This window comes from Dipodomys merriami, unplaced genomic scaffold (genome assembly GCF_024711535.1).
Source record: "Dipodomys merriami isolate MVZ:Mamm:240054 unplaced genomic scaffold, mDipMer1.0.p SCAF_199, whole genome shotgun sequence".
Taxonomy (NCBI): domain Eukaryota; kingdom Metazoa; phylum Chordata; class Mammalia; order Rodentia; family Heteromyidae; genus Dipodomys; species Dipodomys merriami.
The window spans coordinates 1,909,138-1,923,416 of NW_027203370.1; positions in this window are offsets into that span (position 1 = coordinate 1,909,138).

Consider the following 14,279-nt stretch of genomic DNA (forward strand, 5'->3'; position numbering starts at 1 on the left):
TCTGCCAGGACTTACTTTAGTTAATTGTTATATCCCATTTTCTGAATGTAATTTGGTATATGAAACTAGGATATATTATAAATCAATTATTCAAACAGTTTTTATCATAAATATTTATAGCAAAATATAGAGATAAATCCAAATTATATATATTTGAAGACAATGCTTGGTTAGTCCTCTTCTCATATTCCCCATGCCCTTCATGAGAATAATACACATTGTAAGGTAATCCTAAGAATGTTTTGCTGAAATAGGTTGACTTTAAACCAGTGAGTTACTCTATGCTGCATTTTGTTTACTTTATATCCAGAAAATCTAATTTCTTACTTTGTCGTTTTCCTTAGGCTTTATACTCAGATTTAATCTCTGATGGGTGACAAATAAAGATGTAAACATTTTTAAAAGTGACGAAATTTAGGCTGAGGAATATAGGTACAATGCAACTTATGCAGATAGGCCTCATAAATCATGACACCCTGGTATCAAAATGTTAACCAATGCTTAATGGTGTCATGCTTATGAGATTTTGTGTATTATAAATAGTGGTTATTAGAACGTTTTTGGAATCAAAATCAATTCTTGGGTTAGGAACTGAAGAGAGACATTATACTCAGAACAAAATTTAAGAAGGCATCCAAAATTAGATACCAAGATATACATCATGTAACACAATGTTTTTAAAATGCAAACTAAAGGAAATAATTTATGAAAAAACATCAACATTTACAGTAAATACAGAATCACTTTGACTGATTTTTCTTTTACCACAGTTGCAATACAGCTTACATAATGATTTTCTGGTGATATGTTTACTTTGGTCTTTAGTTAGAGAAGTTATGCTATTTCATATATTCATTTGTCAGATCAAAGAGGAAATGAATTCCATGCCAGAGTCAACATCCATAATAATGTTACAGATGTATCCTTCTACTTTGCCAAAGTTTCAAATCAGCTTTAGTAACTGAGGTCTTTTTTTTTGGATCTAAATAAATAGGTATGCAATTTTGTCAGTACTAGAAAGATTTTGACCACCATTTGTTAAGTTATTATTTTCCAGAAACTACTTCTCTCGTTTCATGAGATTTTTAATTTCATTTATATCATGTTTTGATGTTCTGCTTTAGATTCCCCATATTCAGTCTTCTACAAAGTATAATTTGGAGTAGCTTAAAGTTATATACACTCATGTACACTGCTCAGATTTTATTATTTGCATATTTTTTCTTGTTAAATCAGTAGGAATTAGTTCTCAATATGGATAATATTGGACTTATTCATTGCTTTTCTGAATTTGATAAGTATGACATGATTTTGTTATTTTGTTCTTTTAAATATGTGCAGATCTCACTCCACATACAGTAACATTCATTTTAAACAATTTGATCCATTCAAGGGATTTGCTACATTAGGTTCAACTAGATGAATTTAATTACAAATTAAGGAAACCATATTTCTGAGACACAGTTATCTTTATGGCTCTACTCCAAGTTAACATGTATTTGAAGTTTTTGTGCGTAAAAAAACTGGGCACAACATGTTTTTGTTCCTGGAGGACTTCTACTTTGTTGGTTGTTTTTCCAGTTGTGGTGACTTCAACATATGTGTGCATTTTATTTCAATTGTTTTGTTTCAGTATTTTGTTTCATATAACAGATTACAAAAATAGTTAGTGATTTAGAACTTTTCCAAATAGATTCTAAGAGAGATACTTGAAATTTTGTGACAACTGGGAATGGGCAGGTCTTCATAATGAAGGGCATAGCAGAATAACAGACATTGTTTGACATGATTTTCCTCTTGCCTACTCTTCCTCCTTGCCTTCCTCTTCCTCCTCTTTCCTCTCTATTTCCAATGGTATTACTTCAAAGTCTTTAGTGGAAAGAAAATATTTTTGTCTGTATGAACTCAGAATTTTTGCTTCAATTGGGACACATTATAAATTTAAACTTCATTTTAACTCGAAAATCTTCTTTCCTTCATTTAAAATCACAGTTGTGAATTTATAATGCTAAAGTAGCATCTACTAATTTATACGAAATGGTCCAAAATATTTTCACTTCTCACTGTATGTAAGATAGAGTGTAATAATAATAATGAGTAATATAGTATGTAATAATTTCCTTTGGGGAAAGTCAATTACAGTGGGGTTTTGTGAGATACTGAGTAATAGTAAAACATATTTGATTCTATTAAAAAATTCCCAGTTACATCTAGAAATTACTGATAGTTATAAATTAATGCTGAAAAATAACATTGTTTATTAGAAAAACCAGAAGTTTCAATAAGCTTGCTTTTTTAAACTTGTCTTGTATCTGGGCTTCGGTGGCTCATGCCTGACATCCTAGCTACCCAAAAGTCTGAGATCTGAGGATAGTGGTTCAAAGCCAGTGTGGGCAGAAAAGTCTGTGAGACTCTTATCGCCAATATATCTCTTGAAAACTAGAAACGACACTGTGGCTCAAATGGTACAGTGTTATCCTTGAGCTTAAGTGCTCAGGGACAGTGCCCAGGCCCAGTGTTCAAGCCCCATGACAGGCAAAAAAAAGTGGCATGGATTTTTACTTTATTATTTCATGATTTTTAATGTGAAAATACATATGGAGGGTTTTAAAATTGCATGAAGAAAGTAATGAGTACATCTCTTATCAAGCATTGTTGCCTCCTCCCTTGTTTCCCCTTCCCATCCCTTCCCATCTCCCTTTGCCCCCCCCCCGCCCCCTGCACCAAAGTGGTGAAGTTCGATTTTCGACATAACATCTTGTACATGTCATTGTTGCAATGGGTTCACATGTATCCCAATTTGTTTTTTCCTTCCCCTCCCCAAATTATACAAACATTAAATACAGTGAAAATAGAGGTTATATCGTGGGGGAGGGACATAAAAAGCAACCATGTAATCATCTTGTAAATATGGTAGAAACAACAGCAAGAAAGAAAACCATTTGAGTCCTTAACTTGGTGTTCATTTCACCTAACATCAACTTGTCTGAGAGTTTAAGTTTATCTCTGACATATACTAGGTATTGCAAATAAGGGAATACATGGATGCTATGTTTCTTTGGGCCTGGATTACTTCACTTAATATAATATTTTCCAAGGCTTTCCATTTCCTAACAAATGGGGCAATGTCATTTTTTTGATAGAGGCGTAGTATTCCATTGTGTATATATCTACCACATTTTTTTATTGTAAGAATACTGTACAGAGGAGTTACTGGGCAAGATATTGAGTCCATTACTTATCAAGCGTTGTTGCCGCATTTTATTGATCTACTCATCTACTGAGGGGCATCTGGGTTGGTTCCACATCTTAGGTATGGTAAATAATACTGCAATAAACATAGTTGTGCTGATAGCTTTAGTATGGGCTTGTGTGTGATCATTTGGTAAATGCCCAAAAGTGGGATTGCTGTGTCATAGGGGAGCTCTATATTGAGTCTTTTGAGGAACCTCCATACTATTTTCCAGCATGGTTGAACAAGATTTTAGTCCCACCGACATCCTATCCAGCTTCTGTTGTTATTACAGTTCTTCATTATAGCCATTCAGACAGGGATAAATTGGTATCTCAATGTAGTTTAGATTTGCATTTCTTTTATAACTAGGGTGGTTGAGCATTTCTTCATTTATCTATTGGCTATCCTTTCCTCTTAAGAGAAGTTTCTCTTTAGTCTTCAGCCTACTTATTTATTGGGCAGTTATTTCTTTGAGGATTTGTTGGTGGTGGATTTAATTTTTTGAGTTCAGGTATATTTTTGATATGAGACCGTTGTCTGTTGTATGGCTAGTGAAGATCTCCCAATCCGTGGGATTTCTAATGATCTTGCTAGCTATGTCTTTGTCATGCATAAACTCTGCAATTCCATGCAATTTCATTTGTCCAACCTTTCTTTGATCTGTTGTACTGGGTCTCTATTAAGAAAATTTCAGCTTGTTCCAAGGAAACATTGGTTATCTCCTAGTTTGTCCTGCAATGTTTTCAGTGTGTCTGTTTTGACTCTGAGGTCTTTCATTCATTTGGAGTTGATTCTTGCGCAGGGTGATATATATGAGTCTAGCTTTAGTTTTTTACAATTGATTAACCAATTTTGTCAGCACCATTTACAGACGAGGCTCTTCCTTCCTTCCTATTTTTTTAGCTCCCTTATGGAAGATTAGGTGGCTATAGGTCTGTGCGTTCATTTCTGGGATTTCAATTCTATTTCATTGGTCCTGAGGTCTGTTCTTGTGCCAGTACCAAGTTGATTTGATTACTATGACTTTGTAGTAGAGTTTGAAACTTGGAATTGATATTCCTCCAGCACTTTTCTTTCTGTTAATGATCTTTTATGCTATTCAGAGTCTTTTATTGTTCCATATGAATTTTTGGATTGCCTATTCTATTTTCTTGAAGAAAGAGTTTGTAATATTGATAAACATCACATTGAATTTGTAGATAGCCTAGGGAAGTATTGCCATTTTCAAGAAGTTGATTCTTCCAATCCAGGATCATGGGAGGTTTTTCCACTTTCTAAGTTCCGTTTTTTATTTTCTTTTTCAGGTTTTTAAAATTTGCATCATAAAGATCCCTCACATCTTTGATTATGTTAGTACCTAGGTATTTTATTTTTTTATGGGCTATTATGAATGGAGTTGCTTTCCTGATTTCAGCCATGCTTTTCTCATTGTTGGCATACAGAAAAGCCATTGATTTTTGAGAGTTAATTTTCCCCCTGCTACATTGCCAACGTTTTGAATCAGCATGAATAATTTCGGAGTGGAGTCCGTTGGATTACTTAAATACAACATCATGTCATCTGCAAATAGGGAGAGTTTTACATCATCTTTCCCTATTTGGATCCCTTTTATGTTTGTATCTTGTCTTTTGCTGTAGCTAGGCAGTCAAGTACTAAATTGAAGAGAAGTGGAGAGAGTGGACATCCTTGTCTCATTCCTGAGTTAAGAGGAAATGGCTTTAGTTTTTCACCATTAAGTATAATGTTGGCTGTAGGTTTGTCATATACAGCCTTTATTGTATTGAGGAATGTTGACTGGATTCATAGTTTTTACAGAGCTTTCATCACAAAGGGGTGTAGGATTTTGTCAGTGCTTTTTCTGCATCTATTGAGATAACTATGTAGTTCCTATCCTTGCTTTTGTTGATGTGATGAAATTTATTAATTGATTTGCATATATTGAACCAGCTTTGCATCCCTGAAATGAATGCTGTTTGATCATTGTGTATGAATTTTTTGGATGAATTGTTGACATCGATTGGCCCAATTTTTGTTGAGGAGTTTTGCATCAATGTTCATCAAAGACATGGGTCTACAGTTGCCTTTCTTTGATGAGTCCCTGCCTGATTTTGGGATAAGGGTTCTAATGGAATCATAGAATGAATTCTGTAATGAACTTTCTCTTTCAATTTCATTGAAGATTTGGAGGAGTTTTGGTGTGAGCTCTACTTTGAAGGCCTTATCAATTTCTACTATGAATCCATCTGGACCTGGGTTTTTCTTAGATGGGAGGCTGCTTATTGGTGTTTCTATTTCTTTTTTTTTTAATTTTATTTTATTTGTGAACATACTGTACAGAGGAATTACAATTACATGGGCAAGATAATGCATACATTTCTTACCAAGCATTGCAGCCTCCTCCTTTGTTTACCATTCACATGCCTTCCAAGCCTCCCACCTCACCCCCCACCCAATCCTTCCCCCCTCCCCCCCACAGACATTGTAAAGCTCCTTTTTGACATGACAATTTGTACTTCTCATTGTTGCAACAGGTTCACCTGAATCCTTAAATGACTTGTTTTTCCCGATCTCCTCCATAAGTTATACTGACATCAAATATATTGAAAGCGGGGCTATACTGTGGGGGAGGGACATACAAAGCAACAAAGAAATAAACTTATAAATGCGTTAGAAACACATGCATGAAAGAAAAAAAAACATTAAAATAACCATCTAAGGATTCATTTTCCTAACATCACATTATCTGATTTTTCCGCTTGACTCATACATATACTAGATATTGCAAATAAGGGAAACCATGGGACCTGTGTTTCTTTGTGCCTGGCTTACTTCACTTAATATAATTTTTTCCAAGATTTTCCATTTCGTAACAAATGGGGCAATGTCATTCTTTCTGATGGAGGCATAGAATTCCTTTGTGTATATATACCACATTTTCTTGATCCATTCATCTACTGAAGGACATCTGGGTTGGTTACATATCTTCGCTATGGTAAATAATGCTGCAATAAACATAGTTGTGCTGGTAGCTTTAGTGGTCTTGTTTGTAATCATTTGGGTAAATGCCCAAAAGTGGGATTGCTGGGTCATAGGGGAGCTCTATGTGGAGTCTTTCGAGGAACCTCCATACTTCTTTCCAAAGTGGTTGAAAAAGTTTACATTCCCACCAACAATGAAGTAAGGTTCCCTTCTGTCCACATCCCCTCCAGCATTTGTTGTTGTTAGAGTTCTTGATTTTTGCCATTCTAACTGGAGTGAGGTTGTATCTCAATGTTGCTTTGATTTCCATTTCTTTTATGGCTAGGGATGTTGAGCATTTCTTCATGTGTCTATTGACCATCCTTCTTTCTTCTTCAGAGAAGTTTCTCTTTAAGTCTTTAGCACACTTATTTATTGGGCAGTTGTTTCTTTGAGAATTTCTTGTTGGGGGATTTAATTTTTTGAGTTCCATGTATATTTTAGATATGAGACCCTTGTCCGTTGTATGGCTAGTAAAGATCTTCTCCCAATTTGTGGGCTTTCTATTGATCTTGCTAGCTATGTCGTTTGCCATGCAGAAGCTCTGCAACTTTATGCAATCCCATTTGTCCAACCTTTCTTTGATTTGTTGTGTTTCCGGGTCTCTATTCAGAAAATTTCGGCCTGGGCCAAGGAGACCTAGGGTTTCTCCTATTCCATCCTGTAATGTTTTCAGAGTGTCTGCTTTGAGTTCAAGGTCTTGGATCCATTTGGAGTTGATTCTGGTGCAGGGTGATATATAAGGATCTAGCTTTAGTTTTCTACATGTAGTTAACCAATTTTGCCAGCACCATTTACTGAAGAGGCTGTTTTTGTTCCATTCTATTGTTTTAGCTCCCTTATCGAAGTTTAGATGGCGAGAGGTTTGTGGGTTCATTTCTGGATTTTCAATTCTATTCCATTGGTCCTGAGGTCTGTTCTTATGCCAATACCAAGCTGTTTTTATTACTATAGCTTTATAGTAAAGTTTGAAATTTGGTATTGATATTCCTCCAGCAGTGTTCTTTCTGTTGAGGGACGATTTTGCTATTCTGGGTCTTTGTTCCATATGAATTTTTCCATATGAATTTGTTCCATATGAATTTCCTTGAAGAATGAGGTTGGAATTTTGATAGGTATTGCTTTGAATTTGTAGATAGCCTTGGGAAGTATTGCCATTTTCACGATGTTAATCTTTCCAATCCAGGAGCATGGGAGGTTTTGCCATTTTTAAAGTTCTGTGTTGATTTCCTTTTTCAAGATTTTAAAGTTTTCATCATAGAGGTCCTTCACTACTTTGGTTAAGTTAATTCCTAGGTATTTTATTTTTTGTGGGGTTATTACAAATGGAGTTGCTTTCCTAATTTCAGCCACACTTTTCTCATTGTTGGCATACAGAAAAGCCATTGATTTTTGGGGGTTAATTATATAACCTGCTACTTTGCCAAAGTTTTGAATCAGCTTGAGTAATTTGGGAGTGGAGTCTATGGGATTCTTTAAATATAAGATCATGTCATCTGTAAATAGGGAGAGTTTTATTTCTTCTTCCCTATTTGGATCCCCTTTATGTCTGCATCTTGTCTTATTGCTGTAGCTAGACATTCTAATACTAGATTGAAGAGAAGTGGAGAGAGTAGAGATCCTTGTCTTGTTCCTGTGTTAAGAGGAAATGGCTTTAGTTTTTGGTGTTTCTATTTTTACGCTTGATATGGGCATGTTAAGTTGATTTAACTCATCTTGGTTGTTTCGGCATGTTAAGATTTGCTAGGAAACGGTGCATTTTGCCAGGTTCTCAAAGTTATTCGCACAATGGTTTGAAAAGTATTCCCTTATAATTTTTGAATCTTGGTTGTTTCTGTAATGATGTTTCCAATCACATTTCTGATTTTTTTTTAATTTGGGTGAGTTCTTTTCTTATTCTGATAAGATTTTCTAAGGGTCTGTCAATTTTGTTAATTTTTTCGAAGTAACATCTCTTTGTTTTGTTGATTCTTTCTATGATGTTTTTGTTTTCCAATTCATTTAATTCTTATTTAATTTTAATTAATTTTTTCCATCTACTGGATTGGGGTTTATCTTGCTGCTCTTTTTCAAGGAGGTTCAGTCAGATGTCTTATTAAATTGTTGGTTTCAGATCTCTCCAATTTGTTTTTGTAGGACCCCAGAGCCATAAACTTGCCTGTGAGTACTGCCTTTGCTGTGTCCCAAAGGAGCTGGTAATTTGTGTGTTCATTTCTTTTAATATCATGAACATTTGCATTTACTTTCTAATCTCTTCCATGACTCATTCGCAATTCAACAGTGTGTTGTTCAGCCTCCCTGTTGTACAGGACTTTCTTTGTTGGCTTTTGGTGTTGAGTTCTAATTTTATTCACTTGGATGCTGTTTCTTGGCTTTTACTGTGGTCTTGTTGGTTTTCTATGTGCAGGGTACTTTTGCCTTTTGTAGGGCTGGTTTGGTGGAGATATATAGTTTCATTTTTTCTTTGCTATGGACAGTTTTTATTTGACCTCAGGTTATGAAGGACAGTTTAGCTGGGTACAGTATTATTGGTTGATAGTTGTTTGTCTTTAGCACATGGCATACATCATTCCAGACTCTTCTTTCTTTAATCGGCTCTGCTGAGAAATTTGGGATGATTCTAACTGGTTTCTGTTTATAGGTGATTGTTCTTTTTTTCCTTGAGATCTTTAATGCTCCATTCCTTGGTCTGAATTGATCCTGTGAAGATTATAATGTGACAGTGGGATGTCCTGTATTGGTCTGGTCTTTTGGGGTTTCATAAGCTTCTTGTATCTGAATAGGCCTATCTTTTTGCATGTTTTGGAAGTTCTCTGCTGGAATTCTGTTAAATACATTTTCTAGACCATTAACGTCTGTCTCTAGGTGCTCCTCTACACACATTATCCTTAGATTAGGCATTCTGACGGTGTCTTCCAAATGTTGAATACATCTATCATTTTTTTTTTGGATTTGTCTTGCATAGTTGTATGCTTTTTCTCTATAATATCTGGGGTGTCTTTAATCCCCGTGATTCGATCTTCTGCATGGTCTAACCTACTGTCAAGACATTCTACCTTGTTTTTTATTTATTTTCCTTCTAATTGGTCGGCTTTTATGGCTTCAAATTCTTTGTTGGAGCTTTGTTTTAGATCTTGTATGACCTTCTTTACTTCCTTAATTTGGTGTTCATTTTCTCAAATCACTTAGTTGATTGGTTATGGTTTCCCTGGACAACCATTCTTTCTGTCAGGCTCCATTCAGCAATCCGTTTGTGATCTCCCTGACTTCTTTCAGCTGTCTGTTTATGGATCCCATGAATGCCTCTATTGATACTTAACTATTCTCATCCTGCTCTCGTAATTCCTGTATTACTCTTTGATTAGTTTAGTGAAGTTCACACAATTCTAGTAATTCTCTATGGCTGTGCTCAGCCTGTTCACACATTTCCTGTATTTCTCTTTGACTCTTCTCAAACTGCTTATGCAATTCCTGCATTAATCTTTAAGTAGCTTCTTAATGCTTACAAGATTCCTGTATTAATTTTGGTTTGCCTCCTCACCCTCCCTATCACGTTCACACTGAGTCCTTTGCAAGTTTTCAATCATATCATTCACCATTTTTACCAGTAGCATTTGTACAGGTTTTTATGGAATTTCTCTGGATTATTCATTAACAAGTCTGTCACCTGATTAACATGAGTGGGAGTGAGATACCTGGACTTGCCATTTTTATTGTGCTTTTCAACTTGTTCTGCCCATTTGGTATGAAAGTAACACCAATTTTGTGCTACAACACTATTTTAAGGCAAGCATCAACCAGAGTCCTGTAGTTGCGCAATCAAAATGGCTGCAGATACAATCTAATTCAACAGATACAATCTATTCAACATCAAACAACTATGTATTAATGGGCTACAAACAGCAAAAAAGGATTTGACAAACCAGAAATTATTAGCTTTAGGGAGAAATGTGGGGACAAATAGGACTAGAGGGATGTGGAAGGGTAAAAGGAGAGTAAATGTAACCAATTCCTAATCTCAGAGAGGGAAAAGGATTGGACAGAATGACAGAGAAATAAAAAAAAAGAAAATTGGAAAAACAAAAATTAAATTTAAGAAGTGAAACACTTAAAAATTATGTACGTTTAAAGAAATGATATTGAGAGAAGAAAAGGATAGGATGAGAAGAGGGGAGGGATAGAAAGAAAACATGAAAGCAAAAAAATAAAATAAATAAAATTAGTAACTTGATAATTATGTAGGTATAAAGAGATGATACTGCTCTTAAAGAAGTTAAGCCTAAGAGGTTGTGAATTGAGTAATAAATTTCTGGATTAAGTATGTACACGTTGGGGTATAAGGTCTAATAATTGACGACAGGTAGAAATCTGGGGATGAGCAGAACAGCAATTAAGTCATGCAAAAAAAAGACAGAAAAAAATGAAAATAAAAAAGGACCTAAAGGTCAACAGAGATTAAACACACACACACACACACACACACACACACACACACACACACACACACACACACACACACGCCAAAAATAAAAAATATGAGAAAAAATATTAACAGAAAACACTTTTAAAAAATAAAAATTCAAGAAAAGTTTCAAAATAGAATTCCTTAATTTTTTGGTTTTTTTTTTGGGGGGGGGGGTGAATGGGAAGACCCTGTATTTCCCTGTGTCCATAACAAGTCTCTTGGTGGAGTCTCGGGTCTGCTTTTGGTGTTTGGTTGTCCTATGGCTTGATTGGTTTCTTAAGTCTGTTTGGGCCGGCTAACTGCTCTGTGTTAGGCATGATTTTTGATCTTCCTCCCAGGCTAGTTCAGTGGGAGGGTGCTTGGAGTATCAGAAAAGAGGGAGATGGCTGTTTCCTCTAGTTTGGAGATGCTGTGATGAGGCTAGGTTCTGTGTAGGGTTGAGGTCTTTCAGCAAACAGTAGCTTTTCCCTGAGGGGCTAACTCTTGAGACACTCACAGAGCCCAGCTTGGATCTTTTCTCGGGGTTTATGTTTACTGAATTTCACTTGTTTGTCTAGGCTTTTGTAGAGAGGGGCAATCTCTGGCTGTGTTTACTTGGTGAAGAAAGTCACTTCTCTGTGGGAGGAGTATTTCTGCCAGGGCAGAATGGCTTCCTCCTGGGTGGAACGGACATCATATTGTGTGATCGTGGTATTTCCCCTGCCAGGTAAGTATGTGAAGGGATGGGAAGGGGAAACAAAGGAGGAGGCTATAATGTTTGATAAAAAATGTACACATTATCTTGCCCATGTAATTGTAACCTCTCTGTACAATATTTTCACAATAAAAAAAAACCTATTGTGACTTATTGTAACATCGTAAGCCTATTGTGACCTCATCACCATTATGGCATCACCTACTAAGTATAAGATCAAAATATTATCACTCAATATTGTGACATCATATTTCCATTGTGATATCGTTGTTCCATTGGGTTTTTCAAATCTATTTTGACCTCATAACATTTTACAAAAATCGTGGCCTTTGAAACTATTAACTTGTGAACTTGTACAATTATGATGCATAAAACACAAGGCAATCCAATGATGCACATTGAAGATAATTTTATTTACGCTAGAAATGGGCCTGCATACCTGTCCTGTGCTGTAGAGTCAGTGACAGCCCAGCCCCAAACACCAAACCTCAGACCTCCAATAGGCATAGTTAATTGGTTTGCAAAACACCAAACCCCCAAATTACCATCTCCATGCTCCAAACTTCAACATATAAGGCTTTTTCCTTTTCCCTTATTCCTTCCATCTTTATAGACCTTTCCTTCATTTCCATTTTTTCCCTTCCATCACTTCCTTCTTCTCTTTAGGCCTCTCCACTACACTTCTCTGGCCTGGTACCCAATTGTCTTTCTTCCCCTCCTGCTCTCCCCCAAATTCGTCTTCTCCCAGGTCTTTCCCCTCCTGCGTCTCACCACTTCCTACCTTGCAGGACTTCCCTTGATTTTCTCCAATTCCATTGCTCTGACCATGCAGCCTATATATAGGTTGAACCCCTCCATCACTCCAGTGGGTCTCCTACCTAACAGTGTTCAACCATCACTTCACAAACTGCCTGTTCCCCAATCACTTCTTCACAGCTCATCATGTGAGGATGACATTCTACCTCCTCCAGCAGCATGGCCTGCTCACTTGGGTGGCATGCCCCATGCACTCCAGTGGGCCAGGTCATGGGGAAACATTGATTAGTGGGCCTTGCTCATTATTGGGACCATGCTGCTTTATACATCCCCCACTGTTTTTCATTTCCAATGAAATCCTTAATTCCTTCTTACCAAATCCTAAAAATTCCCTTCTCTCCACACAATGAACAGGCCTAAAAGGTGAATTTAATAGAAAACAAGTAAGTTATAGAAACACACGAGTCAGCAATAATTAACACTTAGTAAGTCTTATCCTTAACAGTCCATCTTGCAGCCTTCTCTGTATATTGGTCCACTGCTTATTCCACTTGAGACTGATGGATCCAATGCTGTTTTCGTGCTAATTTAATAGGCGACAGTGATGTTATCACCACCAAGTAAGGTCCTTGCCACTTCGGTTCTAATTCAGGAGCATGATGCATTTTTACCCACACCAGCTGTCCAGGAAAGAAAGAGGGGGCTGAGTTTCTTATTTTCTTATTTCAACTCCATTTCTTAGTTTATTTCATTTACCTGGGGTCTAGTTTTTTAATTTATATCTGAAGTGAGACTTGCTATAGAATAAACTAAACTATTCTCCCCAAAGAAATTTTCCTTCAACTGGATTTAATTTCTTATTTTATATTTGAAATTTTATTTTCATCCTAATGTTTATTTTTAAAACACTTATTATGATTATTATCTTTAAATAGTTGTACAAAGAAGTTCCCATTCTACAAAACAGTACACAAATACAAGGTATCTGACAACATTGTCACCCATCCCTCTAACCCTTCCCTTCACACACATTTTTGTAAAAATTGAGATATGTGATTACATATATTTCACATATTTCACAGTATTGTGGAATTGTGATACTTAGTTAAAGTCACAAAAACTTCTTACCCTTGACAAGGCAAATTATTGTTATCATGGTCAAAGTTTGTTAATTCCATGAGCTTTTACAGTCCAAATTATTTTTCCCACCCCAGGTGATATTTACATTTTTTTTTGCTTTTGCTTAATGTAGGCTATTCCCTCTTGCCCACTTTCCCTCTCATTCATCTCTTCCCACCACTGTATTTGGGTTGCTCAGTTATTTTTCTTCTATGTCCAGCTGATGGGCCCCTTTGTTGTATGTTGTTCCATTTCCCACTTATTGTGTTCCTCCTCCTGGCTTCCCTCCGTTGCGTGCATATTTCACCGTATACATAGTCAAGAACATGGAGTCATTAATGGTGATACAACAAAATGAGTGGCTGTCCTTTTATTCTCTAGTCCTGTTTACTTTGTCGTACCTTCTTGCATTTTGGCTTTAGCATCCACGTATCAGATAGACCCTATGCCGTTTGTCTCATTGTTTTTCGCTTACCTCACTCAAATAATTTGGTCTATCTCCATCCATTTCCCTGCAAATACCATCATTTTTTTCCTTTCTAATGGCTACATGTATTCCATTGTGTATAGGTTCCACCTTTTTTGGATCCATTTATCAGTTGTGTCTTATTTGGGTTGTTTCCAAATCTTGGCTATTGTGAATAGTGCTGTAATAATCATAGAGGTGTTTATGTCTATATATACTGGTTCCTGTTGTTCAGAGTAGATGCCTAGAAGAGGTATGGGTTCATAGGACAGGTCGATATTTAGGTTTCAAACGTACCTCCAGACTGCTTTCCAAATTGATTGTATTAGTATACATTCCCACTAGCAATGCAGTAATGTTTCTTCCTTTGTATCCCTTCCAGCATTTGTTATTGGCTGAATTTAGGATGTGGGCCATTTTGACTGGGTAAGGTGGTATCTCAGAGTTGTTTTTATTTGCATTTCCCTTACAGCCAGGGATGATGAACATTGCCTCATGTGTTTCTTTGCCGTTTTTATCTCTTCTT